This window comes from Cynocephalus volans, chromosome X (genome assembly GCF_027409185.1).
Source record: "Cynocephalus volans isolate mCynVol1 chromosome X, mCynVol1.pri, whole genome shotgun sequence".
Lineage (NCBI taxonomy): Eukaryota > Metazoa > Chordata > Mammalia > Dermoptera > Cynocephalidae > Cynocephalus > Cynocephalus volans.
This window is the reverse complement of record NC_084478.1, coordinates 141,164,098-141,183,785: the sequence shown is the minus strand read 5'-3', so window position 1 is coordinate 141,183,785 and position 19,688 is coordinate 141,164,098.

The window sequence follows — 19,688 nt, the reverse complement described above, 5'->3', positions numbered from 1 at the left end:
CTGCACTGTAGGCACTTAAGATTGTGATTCCTAAGCCAACTTAATGTCTGTGCAAGTGAACCTCACTGTAAAGATCAGAATTGGAGAGAGGGCATAAAGGCATGACTGAACCTGCCAACTAGGGCATTAATTTACCAGTGCATTCACCAAATATTCATTGAGTACCTACTCTGTGCCAGAATCTGAGATAAGGACTGAGGCTAGAGCAGTAAACAAAGTATACACAGTCATTGCTCCTGTTGGAGCTTACAATGTAGTGGAAGAAACAGAACATTAGCAAACTATTCACATAAATGAAAAATTATAATGGTGATTTACCATTCTGGAAGAAGTTAGGGAATGAAGAGAAAAGGAGACAGAGGCACAGAGAGGAAACAGAGAACGGAAGAGGGAGGAGAGCAAAGAAGGGAGGAGCAATATTAAAGTAGAGCCTGCAGTAGGAGACCAAAGAAACCTCTGAATTTAAGAGAACATTAAATAGCCATAGAACACCTTAGCGATTTTGGTTCACATAGTTGTTTAAATGCCAGGATGACATAATCTTCTACTTACCAGGCAAACCAACTACTTTTGACAACCCGGCTGAGGGTCTCTTCTCAAATACCACTTCTCTATACCTACTGTTTTTTTAATTGTTTGTTTCAAGACAGAATATTTTTGCTGAAGATAAACTGGCTTTTTAACATGGTTACCATACATATTTGTGGAAAGACTAAGAGGCATAAATCAAATATTTATAATACAGCATAACTAAGAGGCATAAATCAAATGTGCATAATACAGCATAAATCTTAAAACTTCAGAGCACACAGGTGGTTTTTTTTGTTGTTGTTGTTTGTTTGGTTGGTTTTTTTTTGCCAGTCCCTTTTCATTGCATTATGTGCAGGATCAGAATAAAGGTTTGCATTCTTTATGGCTTGCCTGGCAAAGTATACCAAAAATAACATGACCATTCTTTCTAATTCTGGTCCCTGATATAATAAAACCTTGATTTTTTTGTGTGTGTGAACCTGGATTCCCTAACAAAATCAAATATATTCCTGATGTCTGCTATGTTGATGCCTAATAATATGTCATGACATTTGTGACCGTGAAAAATGATGTGAGAAAGATGCCATTTTTTTCCACCATGAAAACACTAATGTAAAATTTCTTATCCAGTAATTTTTCAGAATTCTTTCCTTTAAACATTTTTTCTTTTAATTTGGCCAGCCAACCCTTCTGACTCTATGGCAGTCTTCGCAAACACAATTTTCTTTTCTTTTCTGAAGTCTTCCTTTGATAATATCTATGTAACTACTCACTCACCAACCAACCAACCTACCTGCTTACCTACTTACCTATTCAAGCCTTTGTGCAGAATTATTTACCTGAAGAATGGTGGATTACATCTGCATAAGTGCAGAGAAAAATTTGAATTATGGTTGAAAAAGAAAACTCTTTCACAAAACTTTGATTTTAAAATATGTGGCTAAGAGGTAGTAATCTTCAATTAGACCTCTATTTAAATCCCTGCTCTTTCACTCACTATCTGAGTAATTTGGGCCAAATTCTTTACTCCTCTGAGCCTCAATCAGCTGATCTATAAAATAGGGACAAAAAGAGTACCTACCTCATAGGGCTGGGTGAAGACTAAGTAAGATAATACATGAAATATACTGAGTACACAGCCTGATCCATGCTAATTGCTCTAAAAATACTTGTAATATTGTTATTAAAATATTATTTAAATTGATTTACAAAGTCATTTAAATTATTATTGTTATTTTAAAATTTTCTGATCAGCTGGTCTATTTATAAATGGATTGCTTTCTGTACATGGCCGGTGACATAGCTCACTGACTGATTAATCTGCTAGCAGCCCAGGTACCTCTCTCTGCTAAATGCTCAAGCAGCTGGCTCAACCCAAAGTTTCTTGGCCATGAATCTATTAAAGCAACTTGTAAATTTTTTTCTTCATTTCCTGTTGGCCAAAACTGTGTGTGGGAGCTTGTGGCTTCCAGCCGCATAGGGCTGAGCTATTTATCTAGACTGCAGATCACTGTTTATTTCTGTAGGTGACCTACCTGATATTCAGTCCAATAGTGTTCTAATCAGAATTTATGGCTGCCATGAGGAGACTTGTTACTGATAAGAATTCATCTGAACTCCCACAACCATTTTCATGATACCAGCTCCTAGTAGTTTCTCATAGGCCTCTGCATACGGATATAACTTTAGCTAATTCCCAAAAGAGATAGAAAGTGCCCTTGGTCCATGTCTCTTCTCAGCAGAGCTGAATCTGTAATGTAAACCTTTCATTGGTCAGGTATCTGATAACATAGATTCTCAGTAGATTAGAGTATGTGAACATCTAGAGCTTAATAACAATAATAGCTAATATTTATTGGGTGTCCATTATGTACCACATATTTTACAAGGATTAACTACTTGAATATTCACAACAGTCCTTTGGAGTGAAACTATTATTGTATCCCTCTTTTACAGGTGGTAAAATAAATTAGAGTGAAATTTTCAAGATCTGTGCTAGCAATTGGTGGAGCTGAAATTTGAAACTCGAGTCTCTATGAGTCTAAAACATGAGGTCTTTACAATACTACTATCCCCAGAATAATAATTTTTGTTTTTCTCTGCAATTCTAAAGCACTGAAAGATATAAAAGTGTCTTCTGGGGCCGACCCCATGGCTCACTCGGGAGAGTGCGTCACTGGGAGCACAGCGGCGCTCCCGCCGTCGGTTCGGATCCTATATAGGACTGGCTGGTGCACTCACTGGCTGAGCGCAGTGTGGGTGACACCAAGCCAAGGGTTACAATCCCCTTACCGGTCACAAAAAGGAAAAAAAAAGTGTCTTCTGAATTATCAAAACAACATTACTAGTTTTCCTAGCTTAGTGGTGCATATCCCATGTATAATGCTATTTACTAGACATATAAATATAAATAGTGCATTCTCCCTACCCCTAAGGACCTCACATTATACTGGCAAAGATAGTCATGTGTGTGTGTGTGCCTGTGTGTGTAACATTCTTTGAGCCCATTATAAATAATATATGTATACACACACACATAAAACAATGTGGTAAGAGCCATGCTATCAGTTTGGACATATTTCAGAGCACTGAGCTCACTGCAGCTGGACCTGATAAAGCCAGGAATAATGCCAATCAAAGAACAAGGAGAAGGGAGTTTCCTCCAGGGGGAATATCATTAACAAAAAGTCAAGTGGACATATGTAAATAAAGGATATGTCTTAGGAAAATTACAAGTAATTTGTTGAGTCCAGATCAAAGCATTTATGGAAAGTTGAAAGAGTGGAGGGAAGAGGATAAATTGTGAAGAAGCTTGGATGTCATTTATCCTATTACCAGTGGTGTGTGTGTATGTGTGTGCGTATGTTCTGAGGTGGTGGTGGCTAGAGTCAAGGAGACGAGAGAAGAGATTATGAGTGATATTAGATACATGATCTAATTTCTGGTTTACTGTACACTCTCTAATCTTGGACAAGTTACTTAATGGTGTTGAGCCTTAGTTTTCTAAAAATAAATGGGGAAAATAATACCTACCTCATTCTGTTGTTGTAAGATAATTAAATGAGATTAAACAAGCCACAACCATAATGTCTAGAATACAGTAGCTATACAGAAATCGTGAATGTCCTTTCCAAACTCTCTTGAACTGATTACTCACTTGATTTGAATATCTTGTTAATCATGTTGGATGAGTAGCAATTTATTATATTTACACAAATAAATCTGTAAACCAAATTCTCCTAAATTGATTGATGTCTAACTTTTTTCTCTACTCATATGAGCCCTGCATGTGTACTGTCATGAAAGAGCGTAAAAATAAGTGCATTATCTTCAAATAACTCAGAAGCAAAAGGATGAACCATGGACAGTTACCAAGAAAATCATGTCTATAAATATAGATATGTTTTTATCATTCATTTGTTTGTGCATACATTCATTCATGCAATGAGCATTTACCACACACTTACTGTGTGTCAGGTGCCATGCTTAGTGAGAGCGATTCAGAGGCATCTGTGTCTCCTTTTCTCACACAGCTCTCTCACAGTCTGATTGCATGTAGTCTGTGAGTCATTTTAGTCAGTTATAAATTAAAGTATTCTCATGCACTGTCTTCCTTCTCAGCAAACACACGTACAAAAACATATGTTCCCACTATCCATACATTTTAAGATCTTTATCAAAGACCATGCTGAATGTCTAAATGTTCTGTGAGCCCACTATAAGCAATATTTATTGTTCAAATTTATTCTTTAGGCAGCTCCCTGAACCTCTCAGTAATCTCTTTTGAGAATGCTTTTACCTCTTTGTCCCTTGGAAGGAGGTCACTCTAAGTGCATTTTAATGCATGCTGATAAAAGGGCAGCACCGCTGAAGCCTGATTGAAAATCTGATCTTCTCCCTAACGTCACAAGGACATCCCAAGACAATGACTGGGAAGCTATGCACCAGTATCCAGCTGGATCCCTGATACTTACATTGGGAGATGCATTATCAACGGAGACATTGATTTAGAGTGAATTAAGTAACCAGTTTCCATTTTCAAGCCTCCAATTCCATTTTAGCATCAGGAGACATTAACTAGTATTGTTATAGGTGAAATCTGATTGTGTTAAGTAAGGTGCCTAGACAATCAGAGGGAGTCAAGGTAGGAAATTTGAGTTCTGAGTTTTGTTACCATCTCTAGCCTGCTGGGTCACCTTGAGAAACTTACATCATGACTAGGTCTCAGTTTCTAAAAATCAAGTCTTGCTTGCTATAATCCTGAAAGAGAATTTTGGATTACTGACTTGCTATGTATAAATCTCTCAATATAAGTACATGCAAGGAATTGCTACAGGTGCAAGATTTTGCCAATTGCTAGAATGAAACACCGGATTTGCCTTGAAATATACTACTTTTCATCTAGACTAAAGAGCAAACTAAAGAGCAAAGTGAAGTACTTAAATGTTTTCATTTCCAGTATGATTCCAACATATTGATTCAGCATGGCAGAGGAGGAAGGGAAAAAGAGAGAAAATATTATGTACAAAGTCATTGTAAAGCATACAAAATATGAATATTCTGTAATAACTCCTTAGGGCATAATTTTGCTACTTTGAATATTTGAAATATATATAGGTACTATTTGTCATCAGCAAATATCTTAAATGACAAAGGTGTAATGAGAGTTTTGTTTAGCCAAATTGTATATACAAAGTTTTACCCTACAGTGTTTTCTTTCTCTCTCTCTCTCTCTCTCTCTCTCTCTCTCTCTCTCTCTCTCTCCCCCCCCCTCATACTTTTACTAATAGCATGGTTATATAGCATTTTGCAATTCAGATATGTCAATTCATTTGAGCTAGTATTATTTTCCTTATTTCATAGTTTAAAATAAAAAAGTCAGGGAGATTGTTAGTTGCTATGATTTCCTAGCTAGGACTAAAATTCTGGCATTCTGCATTCACTGTCAGTGATCTCTCTGCCAAAGCATGCTGTGTATACTAAATTGTGGTACAGGAAAAGAGAGCTATGGAAACGGAAAGATTTAAAAGACCAATTTGATCCAAAGACCTCAAAGAAAGATTTAATTACTGAGGTAGGATGCTTGATGTATAAAGTTTATTTATATTAAGGAACACTCAAAATACATGGTACGTTGTGTTATTTTTAACCTCATGTTGATACCCAAAATTTCTGATAATAAATGGCTTCTGATATTTTATTAGTCATGTGTTTTACAGATTCTTTGGGGGGAGTTCCATAAAAACAAGGGAAGATACCTTTGGAAAATGTTGCACATGATATTCTTTTCTTGGAGATTCATAGTACACATTAGTAGATAAAAGGCTATGAGAATTCCTGTAAAAAGGAAATTTGTTCAATTTTGTTAAACTCAGCATCTTTTTTTAAAAAATATAATATCTATCAAACTTCTCCTGGAACACCAATATTTATGTGAAATGCAATTTGCTAAATGCAAAGCAATCTTCCCATTTCTCCTACTAAGCACATCACTTCTTTTTCTTCCTTATCTTCTTTTTCATCCTATAAGTGAAAACTAAAAGAACCCAAGAGAAATTGATGGTGAATATGACTATATTTATAGTCAGTCAGTATTATCAGAGTGGAAACTTATAGAGGCCAACATATGTTTTTTCTATGCTTACTACATAGCCTCACACATCATACTTACTCAGTATATTCTAATGACATTTTCATCCTATTGACATGTAAACCTGCTCTGAACATTTTTATTCATGAGAAGGATAAAATAATCCTAGAATTTTTAAGAAAAAACGTATTCAGAAATATTAGACATTCATGTTCATAAGAGCTGAGGGCTAGAACAGTTGGTCTTTTATTTCCTGTAATTCCATTAACAGAGGATATTTTTATGACCTCTGTCCATTGCTCTATTTAACTCTCTAGCTTAATCAAATTCTGGTTGTGAGGTAATGACCTTTTTGTTGCTGTCTGAATATAACTCTTTTTTGGCCTATTGGATTAGATTGAATGTTGCTTATACTGATGTGCCTACCAGAATAAAGCCACATACCCATGTCTCTCTTGAAATATGAACTCATCCTTGATGTCCAGCCCCCTGAGAAAGGGCTACCTGTTTAAGACTGGAAACAAAAACTGAGGCAGAGAATACTAAATGTGTTATAGACTGGGAATCTCTCTCCTTTTAATTGATGAGGATGTCAGAGGACATTCCTCAATGGCGAATCATGAGATTTTGCTCTTTACATAAAGAAATTCTGGAAAATAGGAAATAAAAAATCTACACAAGATGCTGTTGAAGGTGTACACAATTTTTGTGATTCAAGTGCTGATATTTTAAGACAATGTATGGAATTGGTGCTAAATCCTTTAAGCCCTAGAAGCTAGCCATTGTAGGATTCAAGAGTCAAATGTTTACCTCTCCAGTTTCATCCCTTATCTCTCACTCTTTCCCCACATTTCTGTGTTACAAACTTATTAAACATATTTCATATTCTTGAGTGGATTATTCTCTCTGCTCTTTGGTACCTTTCACATTCTATTTTCTCTGTTCGGAGCATTCTTCCTAGACCTGACACTAACTCTAATTTGGTAAATTTCCTACTCATGCTTCAGTTCTTCCCTTAAAATGCTATTTCTTCTGAGAAGGCCTTCTTGATCCTTGCCCATCCACCTTCCCTCATTTAAGTTAGGAGCTGGATATCCCTCCTGTATATCTCAGGCCCCCTGCATTTTCCAATCACTGCACCCACGAGATTGTATAGTAAATGTCTGTTGAATCTACATCTCTTATTGAACTTTTAGCTCTCTTTAGGTAAGAACTATGTCTTTCTTGTTCATCATTTTATTTATAAGAGTGCTTAGCAGACAGTAGGTACTCAATAAATATTTGCTGAATGAATAAATGACATTTTATTATTTTCCTATATGTTTTACTGTATATGGAGAAGAGAGGAGACAGGTTAACTCTCAGAAATACAGCATCTTGGAAATCCTGAGCAGAAGCCAGTTTGACAAGGAGGAGAAATGAGGATACGCTATTGTCTCAAGCTTCTACACAGCAAGGTAAACAGAATGAAAAGATAACCTACAGAACAAGAGAAAATATTTGCAAAGTATACATCCAACAAGGGATTAATATCCAGAATATTCAAGGTCTCAAACAATTTCACACTAAAAAAAACAAAGAATCCAAATAAAAAAAATGGGCAAAGGAGCTGAACTGACATTTTTCAAAGGAAGACAAACAAATGGCCAACAGGTACACGAAAAAATGGTCATCATCACTAATCACCAAGGAAGTGGAAATCAAAACCACATTGAGATATCATCTCACCCAGTTAGACTGGCTATTATAAAAAAGACTGAGAATAACAAATGCTAGTGAAGATGTGGAAAAAGGGAACTCTTCTACACTGTTGGTTGGACTATAAAACAGTACAGCCATTATGGAAAACAGTATGCAGATTTCTCAGACAACTACAGATAGATCTATCATACGATTCAGCAATCCCACTTCTGAGTATATACCCAAAGGAATGGAAATCATCATGTTGCAAGGATACCTGTACTCCCACATTCATCACAGCTAATATTTACAATAGCCAAATATGGAACCAACCTAAATGTTCATCAAAGGTTGACTGGATAAGGAAAATGTGGTATATATACACAATGGAATACTACTCAGCCATAAAAAGAATGAAATACTGCCATTCACAACAACATGGATGAGCTTGGAGAAACTTATGCTAAGTGAAATAAGCCAGGCACAGAAACAGAAATACTGCTTGTCCTCACTCATTAACTGGGATCTAAGAAACAAAAAATGAAAGACTATAACAAAACATTGAACTTTCAAAAGGAGAGAACAGAACTCTAGCTGCTAGAGGTGGGAAAGGGGGAGGGGGAGGAGGAATAGGGAGTAATTGGGTTAAGGTCACAAAAAGTAATTACAATTTGTAATGATGAACATGCTAATAGTATTGATTTGATCATCACATACTGTACACAAATACTGACAGTCAACTCTGTACCCCATAAATTTGCATAAATAAAAATAATAAAAATAAATAAAGAAGACAACTTCAGAAGTTGGACAGGTGATATTTTTCCAGAATGGTGAGATCTTGCTAATATTTTTCCCCTGAATTTAAATTCTTAGTCTCAAATAGGATGAAATTACCTAAAGTCAGATTGTTTGTTGAGTGAGTTGTGGATAAATTAATCAATCATGAATTGGTCAGTCATTAAGTAAGGTATGAAGTTCCTGTATCATGTCTAGCTGTCTGCTAGATGTTAAAAAGATATAACAAAATAGAACTATTTTCTCAGACCTAAGAAAAGCTTTTAATCCTACTGTGAAAAAAATATGTCTCACAGACAAAATCATAAGATAATTTCACCAATTGTGAGTGCTAGGGGTGTGCTACAAAATGCATTATTATGCAAATTCAGGAAAAGGCACAGATTACTGTGGGCTGGGACTACTGGGGAAATCAAGGGAAAATTCTCCAAGGATTGGGATGTTTTAGCCAGGCCTTGAAGGACTATAGTAAGTTTTCACTTGTTAGAGGATAAAAAAACATTTTCCATTTTGTTAAAGAAATGCATGTTCAGTTAAATCTTTGAAATCACTAAAATGAAATATGGTAAACAGAGAAGGGGAGAAGATAAAAAACTTTCTCTGAGGTGGAGGAGACCAGCTTGATAAAGGGGCAGGTTTATCATTTTTGTTTGTTTTAATGCCAGTTACGAAAGCAGTCTACATTCAAGTATAGGACTATCTATTCACACTCTGCTCTTTGTTCCCATCACTGCAGGAGGACTGGACAGATTTAGAACTGTAGTTTAGAATACTAGCAAACACTTACATAGCATCTGCTATATGTCAGAAACTGTTCTGATGACAACTATTTATTTATTTTGTCCTCATAACTTTGTAAGGTTTTGCAGGTGAGGAAAACAAGCCACAGAGAGGCAAATTAGTTTGCCCAAGCTTACATACCTAGTAAGTGGCAGAGCCAAAACTTGAACCCAGATAACTTACTCGGTTCCAGATTTTAAATACTATGCATTGTGGCTTGTTGTACTTTGTTATTTACAGGATCTCAATTGACTTCTAGGTGTATCTATTGATAGGTAAACTTGTGTGCTTGGTGACTCTTTGGTTTCCTTTGACCTCAGTTTTTATTTATTTATTTATTTTTTGCTATATGTTATGTAGATTCTGAAGAAATCTGGTAAGAGTGTTGATCCAGAGATCAGGGAGGAAGTTGTGTTATGTGTGAAATGCAGAACGTTCTTAGTATCTCTGCAATTATGATATAAATTATTGAATCCCCAGCTGGCTTTTTGATTAGACTCTTATGTAGCAGTAGGTTAAGGACTGTAGTGAGTTTGTCAGCTGACTATAAGCCAACAAACATAGTTTGTACACCCTCATCAGTACAGGGCAGGATGCTATGGCAGATAACTCTCCAGGGTGGCTCTTTTGCAATGAGCAGACATTCTGAGAAAATACAAACATTTTTCCATTAGCCTTCATCTTCCTGTTTGTTGATCATCCTGTGTCTTGGGGTCTTTCCAGCAAGGCTTATATTTATGAGTAACAATAGTTTCTCACATTTTTCCCTCCATAAATCCAAACCAACTACTACAAGAGTACTTCTAGTTAATAGTGGATAGTAAAACTATCCCTGGTAGATTTATAAATTGGCTCACCTTCAATTCCTTTAGTTTTTGAGCTTCTATGCCCAAAGCATAAACATTTCTGCCAAGTTCTTTCTTAAATTGTTTTCTGAATTCACATCTGAAAGTAAGAGCCAAACACATCTATCTAGCATACTCCATAAGTTCTTTGCTCTTTCACCTTTGCTCTGGCTCAATCTGATACTCACCCTCATGCTTCCTTCACTGCTGACCCTGCTAAGGAATGCATTGCAGTTCTCACTCCCCTCAACCTGAGGACAGATCTCAAGGTGTATTAGAAATGGAAAATAGTTTGCCTTCACTGAAATGCTGGGGTTGCGCATCAAAATATTATTTTGTTTATTTTGCTTTTGTTTGGAAAGGCAGAGGAAGGGAATTCCACTATGCCTATCACAGTGACTGACAGAGATGAAGCATGAAAGAGAGCAACTATGTTTATGAGCCAGGGAGGTGAAAACTAGACAAGATCTGGATCATATATTTTTAACAACTCAATAAATTTCTTTCACTTATTCCCTGAATCTTCACATTCCAGCCAGTAAAGAATGACATCCAGTTTCAGCTAGAAATGAATTTTTGTTTGTGAAGTTTGGAAAGTTATGAGACTATAAAACATATTTTTTTAATGAAATTACAATATCCTTTAGAGCCTCACTCAAACCTGGTCCTTGGGGCCATGTCATTCTTATAGGAAAAATAACCTGATAGCAAGGTATTTGTGCTACCTCAGCAACTAAATTCCTCTGGATGGGTCTGAAACAGTCCCTTTTTGTGCTGAGCTCTTTATTGTTCTCTCCTTGCGTTAGAGCAAAGTCTGTCTTACTTTATTGTTCCAAACCCTTGACATTCAGAGTGGAATCAGGAAAGAATTGGTTATGGTAAACATGTTTTGTGGAGGAGGTTTGACAAGTTTAGAGTCAACCAATAAGCAAACTGTACCAGGATATACAAGGGATTGCCCATGTCTCATTTTTGAGAAATCCTGAAAAAAGAGAAAATTTGTCTTAGAAAATTTAAACCCATTTATTTCCTTTTAACTATTTATTTCTCTATCTTAGAGATATTATCCTGTCCCTTACTGAGACAATATGTATAGTTGAAAGAGCACAGGCTTTGAAAGTAAACCAGATAGATTTTAAACATGGCTATGCAAATTAGTAGCTGTGGGTGAAATCCTGGAGAAAATTAACAAGTCTGATTCTGTTTTCTCCTCTGTAAACAGCAAATAATCATACTCATACTACAGAATTGTTCAGAATAAGTGAGATATAAATCTATCAATATAAAAATCACTTAAGTCCCTACTATGTACATTTCCCGTGGTGGTAATTTCTATTTATTCTTGAAGATGAATGGTGGGCCTTAAAATCTAAGAAATGGGCTGTAAATCTCTTCCTCCCTGTTTCCTCCTGTTTCTTACTTTACACTGGGGTAAATTTTGGAAGTTGCTCCTAAACATATGCTGAATGAATTCAACTGAAACAGACTCTTTTCCTAAACAGGTTGGGAAATTATTAGTCATAAAGTTAACAGCTCTCAAAAGGAGAGTGGGACCCCCAGTCAGGCTGCACCGGACAATGGGTGATGTAGGCACAATCATTTACATGGTGTAATTTTAGAACAGCTGGTAAAGGGCCCACCTGACCCTAATGATCTTCACCAGGAGGGCCCCTGCCACCTACCCCCTTCCTCTAATATGTACCTGTTTATGTAGTAAAGAACATAAGAGAGTACAAGCTTCCTCAACTTTCCAAATTGGTGAAGAATATCTTTATATCCGAGATGAACATATTACATGAGACCAACTGTGTAAATTGAGACACATATGCCATTCTGTTCTTTGTCCCATAAAAGTGTGGAAATTACAAAATGTCCATGAATTTCACAAAAGAAAAAGGAATAACTGACCAGTTTTGGGTATATCAACTGACAACTCAATTTACAAATATCTACTCAGCAGTTGTTCTTCACTCCACTCCAGCCCTCACATATTTGCTATTTTTATTAAGTTTTCCACATATTAATTTATCATATTTTACTTGACACCTTCTATGTATGAGGCACTCTTTTAAGTGCTGGGAATAGAAGAGGAAATAAGAGAAATGATAACTCAGCTCTCGTGTACTGTATTAGTTTGCTTTCTGTTTCTCATAACAGAATACCTGAAACTGGGTAATTTATAAAGAAACAAAATTTATTTCTTACGGTTTTGGAGGCTGGGAAGTCCATGGTCCAGGAGGTGCATCTTGTGAGGGCCTTTTGGGTGGGAACTCTCTATAGGATCCCCTGGTGATGCAGGCAATCACATGGTGAAGATGGCAAGAACTTTTTAACATGCTCACTTGCTCTCCTAATAAAGTCAAGAGTGCCACTCTCATGACAACCCACTAAATCATTAACACATTACTCCACAATTGGATTAATCTATTCATCAGGGCATAGTCATCATGATCCAATCACCTCTTGAAGGCCCCACCTTTCAACACTACCATAGTCTGATTTCCTATCCTCTTAATACTCCTAAAATAGGGATCAAAAGTCAATGAGTTTTGAGGGGACATTCAATCCTCAGCATGAATCTGACATTACAGTAGGAGGTATCAGACAGTAAAAAAGTAAACAAATGAGATAATTACAGATTATGACAAAAGATGTGATGAAAATAAACAGAATAAGATAGATAGATTGGAAGGCCCTAGTTTATATTGGATGATCAAAGGCCTCTCTGAAAAGGTAATCTTTAAACTAAGACATAAGTGGTAAGAATAATCCACCCATGCAGAGAAATAGGAGTAGAGGTGGAGGTGTTTCTTTCCTTGTTGGGAGATCCTCTGATATGGGAAAGAAACAGGCATGCTTAAGGAATCAATGAAATCTGTTTGGCTGGATTGTACTAAACAAGAAAAAAAGAAAGGAAGATAAGGCCATGTAGGCCAAGGCAAGCAGTCTGAATTTTATTGTAATGCCAATGGAAAACCATAGGAGAGTGCTAAGTCAGAGAATGATGTCTAATTTACATTTTTAAACAATTACTATATCTTTTGTGTGGCTAACGAACTTCAAGTGAAAGAGAAGGGAAATTGGAAATCTTGTTAAGAGGCAACTGGAGAATTGTAGTTGAAAGAGGATGGTAATAGAATTCTACCTGAATTCTTGGGATAGAATTTTAACAATGGAAGGGGGTTGAGTATGTGCAAATTCAGGGTATATTTGGGAGATATTTCTGCTAGAAATCTTGTTGGATTCCAAGTGGGAGGTGAAGGAAAAAGAGAAATCAGGGATGATTCTTAGGTTTGGAGCCTGAGCAACAAGTGAAAGATTGTTCTTTTAACTCTGATGAGGAAGCTGGGGGATGAAGGAATTATGTTTTGTTTCTGACATGTTATGTCCGAGATGCCTATTACACACTCAAATAGATACAAGAAGGAGGCATTTGTGCTGGAGTGAGCAGGACTGAAGCCATGCTGGGACCTAAAATTGCCTGGGCTATAGGAAAATTTTAAATAGGACACAGTTTTTTTCTTAGCATGTGTTTCTCTGAGTTCCTTCTATTCCCATGGATACTTGATATTTTGAACCTTGGTTATGGGGCAGGATTATGTTATTTACATAAGCGTAGAGCTGTTTTACAGATCCTGAGAAACCAAGGAAGGCATCAATAGAAATATGCTGATTTCACTCTGAAGCAAATTAAAATCCTTCTGGACCCTAAGATAACATCAAGGACAAGAACAGAAGCCAATCAGAGCCTTGGTGAGAATTTGCACCTGGCACCTTACAGGTCCCTTTCCCTCCTGCTTTTCATTTCTCACATTCTGTTCCCTTGACCCCCTCTTTAAAAATCCCTCAGTAAATCTGATTCTTTGAGATGGTATTAGTCTGGTTATCTCCTTCAGGTTTATTGGAGAGATGGGTTAGCCTACTATCTAGCCTCAGGTATTCCTAAATAAAGCTGATTTCCTATTCCACCAACATTTGACTTTTGAATCATTTGTTTTTGTTTGGGACAGCCAGCTGGACTTGGGCTTGGTAACAAGATATTGGGAGCCAAGCCAGGAGCTGAATGCCCTGGGGTAACATATTTTGGTGAGCTAATCCAGGGTTTTTGTTTGGGGCAGGCAGCTGAACTTGGGTTCAGTAATAGCTGGACACACAAGTCTAAATTTCTGGGAACAGGGCTGGGAATAGAGACAGTATGTAAAGACATAAGATGAGAACACCTAGGCACCACTATAGATAGTAGTGATATCAAAAGGCAGGGACCTGAGGTGCACTAACATTTTTAGGTTCACATTTTCATATATTTATCTTTCTGTCTTTTTCTCTCCCTCACCTCTCTTTCTATCTCCTTTTTATTCTCTACTACCACTTCTTTCATCACTGAGTTCAAAATTCTTTGGGTGACTGAGACAGAAGTTATTAGTACTCTGATTATTAGGAATTACAGGAAAACAGGTAGAGTTGCTGCCGTCTTTCCCTTAAGTATTTTAGTCAAGTTCTACCTATTTCAAGTAAGAGTAGTGAGCAGCTACAGGTATAAATACAAAAGCATATCTGTGTCAGGTAAATCCAGTAAGCAAAATACCTCAAATAAGTAATACCTCAAGTAGCAATGGGCACATGTAGTAGCAACATCTTAGTTTCCAAATATAATATGCCACCAGAAGCCAGTGATCCTTAGAGAAATATCAAATTCCAGGCAAAGTACAAGGTCAGCTGGAGCAAACATCTCATGCCAGAAAATAAGGAAGTGCTCAAAAAATAAGGGGGCAAAAGATTGTGGGATTTAGCATAACAAGGCTCTCAGTGGCCAAATTTGGAGAGATTTGGTAATCAAAAAATGCTTTATAACATACTGAATAAAAAAAACTATGACTTCATAAGAATACTCGCATTCACATAGGAAAGGTAGCATGGGAGGAAGAGGGGAAATACATTCTTTATTAAAGAATACCAACTCATAAATATAGAAGAAAAGATAAAGATAGAAAATCTCCATTTTGCAACCACTGATTAATAACTGGTTCTGTCAAGGATCATCAAAGTTGCTAAAACCCTAAGGTGAGAAGTTTTTGAGGGGCAGGATATTACACTATCTCAAATACTACTCTCAGTGAAAAAAGATGCCTTTACATTGGAGAGAAAGGCAAAAATAATTTTTAACTAAGTGAACAAAGTTAACATCATCAGTATAGAACAAACTAACATTTAGTTCCTAATAAGATGCAGAAAGGAGAGGCGTAGAATATCACCTATGTAATCTTATCAAAATGTTTAACCTGAATCCACTCATGAAGAAACAATTAGACAAACCTATATTGTGGGACGTTCTACAAAACAACTGACCTATAATCTTCAAAATTGTCAGTGTCATCAAAGACACACATATACACATTTGGAAAAATGTTCCTATTTGTAGGGAAAATGAACATAAATGGTCAAGGTCCCTCAGATGTTCAGAATCTTGCTGAGCATTTGATGCAATATGTTCATGTGCACCCAGGTGTCCCTTGGTTATTGTTTGATGTAATTGTGCATGTGCACCCAGGTGTTCCTGGGTTATCGGACTTAAGTATAAAGTATGAGTGGCTCTGATCCACAGTGTCTCCCACCCCGGGATGCTCCCAGGTGACAGAGGGCATGGGGAGGCTACTACTGCTGCTGGAGGTTGTTGCTGCAAGCTCTTGCTACCAGGGCCCCTGGGATGCTCTGGGAGACCACCACCGCTGCTATTAGAGGTTGCTGTAAGCTGCTGCTGCTGCTGAGGAGCCTGAGGACTGAGCTCAAATTAGAATGAACCTGTCGACTCTGCCAATGGCTCCTGGGATCCTTCCCAGTTACCTAGCTCTCGACCTGTCTGTGAGGGGCCTGTCACCCAGCCTGGCATGTGAGGGGTCTGTGACCCAGCCTGGCATGTGGGGGGTGTATGATCTAGCCTGGCACATGATGGGTCTTGTCACCCAGTCTGTACAATGGGTTTGAAGGGTCTGAGCCCTAGCCTGACACTATTAAAGAAAACTAAGGAAACATGACAAATAAAGACAACTTGTGATTCTGAATTGGATCCTGAGGGAAAAGAATTATTAGAGGACGTTATTGAGATAATCAGGAATTTTTAATATGGACAGTATATTAGATATCATTACTGTATTATGTTAAATTTCTCAAGTGGGATAATGGTATTATGGTTATGTAAAAGGATGTCCTACATGCTGGAGAATTTGTGGAGAGAGAGAGAGAGAGAGAATTAATGTGGTACAGTGGTCACAATTGGAGAACCTAGATGAAGGGTATACAGGTATTTATTGCAATATTTCTTCAAATTCTGTATAGGTTTGATTTTTTTTTCCAAAATAAAAGACTGTTAATAATAACAATGGGGTACCCAAATAGACAGTCCAGTAGAATACAGGAAATTCAGGGCCATATAATATATAGAGATGCAGCTGGACAAGTAGTCTACATCACGTTAATCTGTCAGCAGGCATCAGGTAGTCAGCTGCTTGGTCTGCTTATGGCAGACAGACTTTAAGGTGACCCCTCTCCAATGATATCCTGTTCCCTGGTGTCCACTCTTTTGTGTAATGACCTCCCTAGGAGTGGGGATTGGACCTGTGCCTTGCTTCTACCAATAGAATATGGCAAAGGTGATGGGATGGTCACTTTTTAAATTATATTACCATATTATTATCTGACATTTTGTTATTATTATTATTATTATTATTATTATTATTATTATTATTTTTTGTCTTTTTCGTGACCAGCACTCAGCCAGTGAGTGCACCGGCCACTCCTATATAGGATCCGAACCCGCGGCGGGAGCGTCGCCACGCTCCCAGCGCCGCACTCTCCCCAGTGCACCACGGGCTCGGCCCCATTTTGTTATTATTTTATCACTATCATTATCCAACATTTCAGATGGGGAAACTAAGGTTCAGAGATTATAAGTAATTTGTCCAACATCACATAGTAAATAAGTGAGAACCAGGATTCAAACCCAGGTCAGTCTGACTACAGAGCCTATCGCTGTAATCTCTATTTTCTCCTATATAGAGTAGGCATGCACAACGTATTGCAGGAAGAGTCAATGTGAGAAGGCTATTATGATAATTTAGAAGGAATGGATTATGACAGTCGTTCTCAAAGTGTGGTCCCTAGACTGACAGCATCAAAATCACCCGGGATTGTGTTAAGCACACTAATTATAAGGCCTCATCACAGATCTACTAAATCAAAAACTCGAGGTAAGGCCCAGCAGTCTGTTTTTTAACAATACTTCCAGGGGATTCTTACCAAAACTTTTGAACCTCTGGATTAAAGTGATAACAGTGGAAGATGAGAGGCAAAAAAATAATGTAACGTGGACAGAATATAGAAAATTTTAGAGTTGAATATGTTTCCCATCTATGAAATATGGGTGATGGGAAGAATAGTGGTGACACAGAATAAAAGAAAGAACTATCTTTACATTTCTCCATCAATTTGATGTTAGGCAACTTTTGACAGGTACATTCTGGATACACAAAAACAACTCAGTATTGAACACTAAGTTATTTTTATTATTGCCTCCCCAACTATCCTAATAGTTAAAGCAAAGCATCAAGATGTTTGTATTCTGCACTGAGGTAAGCAGGAGCAAGTGGTGACAGTGGGAAGTGTGTAGTTCAATTAAGCCTAAAAGAAAAAAAAGATGCAAGTCTCTTGTGAAAATGGAAGGATTGTAGAAGTTAATTTTAAATACATGTACATGTGCCTGGTATGATAGCATGAGTCAAGGAGATGACTATACTAATAAAAGCAGTATTATGGCAAACAGAGTTAATAAAACACTGCAGCATTAGCTGGGCTAAATCAGAAGCCCTACTGCTCTTAGATGCTTGCCTTTCAACCTTACTGGAAATTAAAAAACTAAGCCTCTTGTGAGGAAAATCTGTTCCACCTGAAACAATATCAAAAGGCTTCCTCTCTGTTAAATTAATGCACCAGTATTTGCCATAGCTGAGGAAAACAACAGGAATTAATGATAAATAAATCCATCTTATGAGCTAAGTTTCTGAGGAATTGTCCCTGCTCAACTAAATTAAGACCAGTATATTAGGATAGCACTTGGCAGTTTTGAAAGCATTTTAACATTGGTATTTTGATGTGGATTGTACTAAATCTGTGGATCACTTTGGGTAGTATGGACATTTTTGCAATGTTAATTCTTCCAATTCAAGAGCATGGAATGTCTTTCCATCTTTTTGTGTCCTCTTTAATTTCTTTCAGCAGTGATTTATAGTTCTCATTGTAGAGATCTTTCATCTTCTTGGTTAAATGATTCGTAGGTATTTTTTATCCATGACTTTTGTAAATAGGCTTACTTTCTTGATTTCTCTTTCTGTTAGCCCATTATTGGAGAATATGAGTGGAAGTGATTTGGGGGCATTTATTTCAGATGCTTCAATGTTACTGAAAGTATTAACTAGCTCTAAGATTTTTATAATAAAGTCTTTAGGTTTTTCTATATATAGTATCATGTCATCTGCAAATAGGGACAGTTTGACTTCATCTTTTACAATCTGGATGCCCTTTATTTCTTTTTCTTGCCTGATTGTTCTGGCTAGTACCTTCAGTATGGTTAAACAGAAGTGGTGAGAGTGGGCATCCTTGTCTTGTCCTGTTCTTAAGGGAAAAGCCTTTGGTTTTCCCCATTCAGAAGGAAAATGGTGGTGGGCTTGGATTTTATTATGTTTAGATATATTCCTTCTATACCTAATTTGTTGAGAGTCTGTCAAATGCTTTTTCTGCACCTATTGAGGTAATCACATGATTTTTGTTCTTGATTTTGTTGATGTGATTTGTCACATTTATTGACTTTTTTATGTTGAACCATCCTTACATCCCTGGTATGAATCCCACTTGATCGTCGTGTGTAATTTTTTTGATGTGTTGCTGTATTCTGATTGCTAATATTTTGTTGAATATTTTTGCATCTGTGTTCATCAAGGATATTGGCCTGCAATTTTTCTTTTTTCGTTGTATCTTTATCTGGTTTTAGTATCAGAGTTAGACTGGCCTCATAGAATGAGTAAGTGTGAATGGCTTCTGTTTCAATATTTTGGAATAGTTTGAAGAGAACTAGTATTAATTCTTCTTTAAAGGTTTGATAGAATTCAGCTGTAAAGCCATCCAGACCTTGTCTTTTCTTTGTTAGAAGATTGCTGATTACTGCTTCAATATTTTTGCCTGTTATTGGTCTGTTCAGGTTTTCTATCTCTTCTTGGTTTACTCTGGGTAGTTTGCATATGTACAGAAATATATGCATTTCTTCCAGGTTTTTATATTTGTTTGTCATACAGTTGTTTATTATAGTCTCTAATGATTCTTCGTATTTCTGTGGTATCAGTTGTTATGTCTCCATTTTAATTTCTGATTTTTGTTATTTGTGTCTTCTCTCTTCCTTTTTTTGTTAACCCAGCTAA